Raw genomic sequence first — 5,950 nt, forward strand, 5'->3', positions numbered from 1 at the left:
GACCACCTGTCCACTGGAATTGCCACAAAAGACCCCGTCCCGACGAAATTGACAAAAAAAGACCCCCTGGGCAGTGGCGGCAGGCGCAACAGGCGAGACGTGGCACCTGCCGCCATGGCTGGAGGCGGCGGCGCGGTGTATAACGACCTTCGTATAGTTCCACGAGCCAGGACGGAACGGGGCAAGCCTGGTGGGCCCTGCTGCCACCGGGTGAGGCGGCCCCTCGTGCTCTGCCGCTTGCGGGCCGACATGGCCTGGTGCACGCGCGATGGAAAAGGAAAATATCCACGCTGGACTCAGTAGATTCCTGTGGTAGTATTTTAAATTTCGTAATCATTTGTTTTTTTATTTCTGCAGTTTAATGTAGCTTTATTTCAATTCTACGATGTATCTTATTTTCAGTTGTACCGTGTCGTAATGGAAAAAAAATATAGTTTTAGAATAAAGTAATGGCATTTTCTTGCCCTCCACTAATATCGAACATCGTGCAACAACTATAGAATGAAATTAAGATAGAACATAATGCCCTATAATAAGAGAGTACAAACTAATAATGCAAGTACATCTGAATTAAACGGTAGAACTGGAATACAGCTTAAAAACTACATGAAGGCATCATCGTCATCCTCCGTCGATGCAGAACTATTGCCCTTCGAGGATGCAGAACTCTTACCCTTGGACGATGCAGAACTCTTGCCCTTCGAGGATGCAGTACTCTTGCCCTTTGACGATGCAGAACACCCGGAAGCGGCGGCATGAAGATATCATTTTCGTCCTCGCTCTTCTCAGTCCATAAAAATAGATGCTTTTCTGCAGTCCTTTTAAAAGTTTATCTCTTCGGCTCCACTACCTTCTTCCACCTTGCATTCAACCTAAGAAGTTCTTTACGTACCTCCTCATAGGTCCTTTCAGGCCACCCAAACCTACGTAATTGGTGAGCCAACTCATTCAATATGGTGCCACTACCGGTGAGTTCGTCCCATGGAACTATCCTATTGTCCATCCTGAAATCGGTAGCTAGCCTCAGAAGAGTCCTGCTCATCCCAGGGTGAAAACTACGATCGAAAGGATAATGGGACATCTCGACTACACTACACTCGAATGCTTATCCACCTCCGTCTGAAGGGGGTTTTATAGGTAGAGAGGAGAAAATGGCGGGAAAGGGTTGGCGGGAAGGGGTTGGCGGGAAACGGGTGGCAGGAAGATATGGCAGGAAGGGGTTGGCGGGAAACGGGTGGCGGGAACATATGGAGGGAAAGCGTTGGCCGGAAAATATTGAGGGGAAAGGGTTGCCTGAAAATATATTTTTTCAATGTCTAAGATGGGCAATGGTTGCACAGTATTCATCAGCCAATTTTTTTATAAAAAAATCATTTCGGCCTAACATAAGACGAAGAGTGGAGCGGGATAGTACGGCGGGAGATATAGGCGGGAAAAATTGTTCCTGACTGGTGCATTTTTATTTCAGCATACATAGATGTTCAAATCGAAAAGTCTCATACTGACATATGTAGATACAATGGGTCGCGCACGTGGATAGATGAATCACCCTACTTTACGACGACCACCTGGCCTTTCCTTACGACCGGAAGGCGACAAGCGATTAGGTGGCCGAGTTACACGAAGACCGTGGCCGTACTCCAATTTGGCTTCATGTGTCTGCGAGTCCTGCGTAGGCGGTGGAGTCGCGAATCCTTGTTGCGAACCTGAAGCGTAATTGTAGGCGTATGGTTGTGACTCCGCGGGGATAAAAGATGGGCCAATAACGTCCCCTCCGAAGAACTCTGTAACTAATGATGTAACCGTGCCGCCATGATCATGTGATGCTCTCCGGACGCCTGTGTTGACGCCACGTTGGGTGTTCTCATCGCCCCAATTAACATCAGGTATGTCTTGCACATAAAAACATTGTAAATAAACTGTTAGAGGATAATATATGATATCATTGTAAATGCATTAAAATGTAAACATGACTACCTGATCAGATCCCTCGCCTGTACTGTCTGGCCATGGTACGTGGTGCTGGTTTAAATCTGGTACACGAGTCTCCTCGGGAATGGAGATCCCTCGCGTGGAGAGATACGACTGAGATCCCTCACCTTGGGTGTAGGAGTCGCGAATCCTTGTTGCGAACCTGAAGCGTAATTGTAGGCGTATGGTTGTGACTCCGCGGGGATAAAAGATGGGCCAATAACGTCCCCTCCGAAGAACTCTGTAACTAATGATGTAACCGTGCCGCCATGATCATGTGATGCTCTCCGGACGCCTGTGTTGACGCCACGTTGGGTGTTCTCATCGCCCCAATTAACATCAGGTATGTCTTGCACATAAAAACATTGTAAATAAACTGTTAGAGGATAATATATGATATCATTGTAAATGCATTAAAATGTAAACATGACTACCTGATCAGATCCCTCGCCTGTACTGTCTGGCCATGGTACGTGGTGCTGGTTTAAATCTGGTACACGAGTCTCCTCGGGAATGGAGATCCCTCGCGTGGAGAGATACGACTGAGATCCCTCACCTTGGGTGTATGCATCATATCCTGTGTACGCATATGGGTTATGGGAAAGAGTCTGCTCGAGCATCGAATCCAAGCCCGTGCCATGGTCCTGAAGCTGCACCGAAGAAGAGCGATGCAGTGGTAGAGATGAGTCATGTCATGGCAATGTCGTTCTAGTACTCGGACCGTGCCCCCACTACCCATGGCTCGTACACGCCTCGCTTGGTCTGGACGACGGCTGAGGGTGTCCTGGATTAGGGGGTCTCCGGACAGCCGGACTATATCCTTTGGCCGGACTGTTGGACTGTGAAGATATGAGATTGAAGACTTCGTCACGTGTCCGGATGGGACTCTACTTGGCGTGGAAGGCAAGCTAGGCAATACGGATATGTATATCTCCTCCCTTATAACCGACCTTGTGTAACCCTAGCCTCCTCCGGTATCTATATAAACCGGAGGAGTTTTAGTCCGTAGGACAACAACAATCATACCATAGGCTAGCTTCTAGGGTTTAGCCTCTCGATCTCGTGGTAGATCAACTCTTGTACTACTCATATTATCAAGACAATCAAGCAGGACGTAGATTACCTCCATCAAGAGGGTCCGAACCTGGGTAAAACACCGTGTCCCCTGCCTCCTGTTACCATCCGCCTTAGACGCACAGTTCGGGACCCCCTACCCGAGATCCGTCGGTTTTGACATCGACATTGCCGCACTCCGGTCTGGCTGACCTTGCTAGCGGCATGTTGTACGCTCCAGTGACAACGTCGTCGCCTCTACCGCATCTGAACTTTGTTGCCATGTATTGTTGAAAACGTTTCTGGAATGACTTGCGAGCTGGGCCCTGGGCCGGCATGCTATCCGTAGCCATATGCCCTAATTCGTTGCAACTTTCAAGCTGAACAATATTTGAACGTTATTTAGTTCAAATGATTATGAAATGATGGACCTAAAAAAGTTACAAGTGATTACCATCTGGTCACGATAGTAAGCTGCATGCAGCTCAATATGTCTCCGCGCCTGCTCCTCCTGTGTGAGATGTGTTGGTATAGTAGCTGGCTGACTGGCCAGGCTAGCACGTGTGTTCATGCAGTACCACTGCTTGTACGCTTAATCTGTACTTCCATCATACGGTCTACAAAATTAAATAATTACGTAAACCAATGTAAAATAAATAATGTAAATAAAATAATGTAAATAAATAAAATGTAAATAAATAAAATAATGTAAATAAATAAAATAATGTACTTGGTCGTCGCATGATGTGAGCCTAGCAAAACCTTGTAGTCCATAAGCGTCAAGGTGAGCAACGAAAGTATTGTGTATTGCCCATGTTTTCTTTATGGTTCGAAGTCTGAAAGGCCGATAATCATGCTTAGTATTTGGGTTCAAAAATAGGTGGCAACGCTGGCCAGCGTCATGGGGCTCCTGCAAAAGCACTGGCACTTCACCCATAACCTGCACACAAACATACAAATATAAATTACGAGGAAGACACAAATACAAATGCAAATCAAAATTAACTTAAAAAATACAAAGAGATACGATTTTACATTAATTATTTGAAGTTAACACGAGTACAATAATATAAAGAGATTCAATTTAAATTTAATATAAGTACACATAACGAGTAGAAATATAAATAGACATAGCGAGTACATATATATCAACATCATGCGTTGTTGTTGGCTCGATACGGGCATTCTCTGCGTGAATGTCCAGGACACCTGCAAATGCGGCATCGCCTTGGTTCTCCCATCTGGCTATGGTCCATGTCATTGCGATGACGCCTAGACTGACGTTGTCCCTTTGCGGTTCTCATCAAGTCGGCGTTCGGAACCCATTTTGGCCCATCTGGCCACAACATTTTGTAGTTAATATCAATGCCCCAAGCCCAGAACTCACCATTCCAAGTGTTGTACAGATTGTACTGTACATGTTTGAGTACGGCGATATGTATGGCTCGACGCTGATTTTTTGATCAGCAGCCGCCCGGAGCACATGACTGCAAGGGTATCCCTTAAGCTTGGGCTTATTACAAGTGCACTCACAGGAGGTTGAGCCAAGGGTGATAGCTTGCTTTTTTGATCCTTTCTGGTGACCCTTAATGTACTTGGCTCGCACATTGACCTCCCACTTATTCCTAAGTGCGTCCACTTTCCTGCAGCCATGACTTTGGGACTTCTTTGCTTTCTCGTCAGATGTCTTTGCATCTTCTCGGACCATGGCTTGTTCAATTCAACTTGTGCTTTGGCGACGGTGACCCTGTCTGCAAAGTATGACAGGGTCCGGTTCCAAGTTTCTTCAATTAGGGCTGTGATAGGCAGTGCTCGCACCCCTTTAAGAACACCATTGTACACCTCTGACATGTTGCTGGTCATTATTCCATACCGAGCCCCGGTGTCGTGAGCCTGCGCCCACTTCTCCAAATGAGGGCAATTCTCGGTGATCCACTGCCTCAAATTTATGGCCGTCCTACGACCCCTCTGGTCTTCTCTATACGGCAAGGCCGCGCGGTCGATCTCACCATTGATACCTGCCCATATCTCATTCATTTTGGCTTCAGTTTCTTGCATGCACATCCTCTTGAATAACTTGAACCAATCCTTGTTTTTGAATTTGGAGTAAAAGTTTGCTGCCAAATGCCTCATGCACCACCTTCCCTCTAGATCGGGCCAGCCCCACTCTTTTTCCGATGCCTTAATTATTTCAAGAGCGCTTAATAATATAGTGTTGCGATCAGAGATGATGCAAACACCATCACGCTCTTTCACGACACCCATCTTCACGCAGCTCAGGAACCACAACCAGCTATCTTTGCTCTCGCTCTCGACCAATGCATATGTAATAGGAAGAAGCTGATTATTTGCATCCGCTGCAATCGCCACCAATAGTGTGCCCTTGTACTTTCCAGTGAGAAAGGTACAAGGTCCCATAAACTGATAATACCGGGCGACAGTGCCTAAAGGCTTGTATAGTATGGGCGAATGCCTAAAATAAGCGGTCCAGGATTAGCTCACCCGGGTTCATTGGGTTTGGACGTTCTCTCCGCCAAACTTGAGTCCCCCTATTAGCACTTGCTATTTGATGAAGCATTCTAGGGGCATAAGAATATGCCTCCTCATAGGTACCATACAAGTTCTTGAATATATTTTCCTTCGCACGCCTAGCCTGGCTTTAGCTAACAGGGAAGCCAATTTGATCCTCTGCATCTTTTTGCAGAGCCCTAACAATAATGTTGAGACTTCCCTGCACAATCGTTTCCATCGTCCGTGCCACATATTTTGCTGTCACATTGCAGTGATTTGAAAGAGTCCCAGTTTGCTCACACGTATGCTCCACTATTTTTGTGATATGCCATGACTGACATACCCCAGGCTTCAGTCCAACGAGAACTCTTCCGCGAAAACCTTTCGCGGCGTGGATGCATATGACCTTCAACTC

Source organism: Triticum urartu, chromosome 7 (assembly GCF_003073215.2).
Source record: "Triticum urartu cultivar G1812 chromosome 7, Tu2.1, whole genome shotgun sequence".
In the NCBI taxonomy this organism is placed as follows: Eukaryota; Viridiplantae; Streptophyta; class Magnoliopsida; order Poales; family Poaceae; genus Triticum; species Triticum urartu.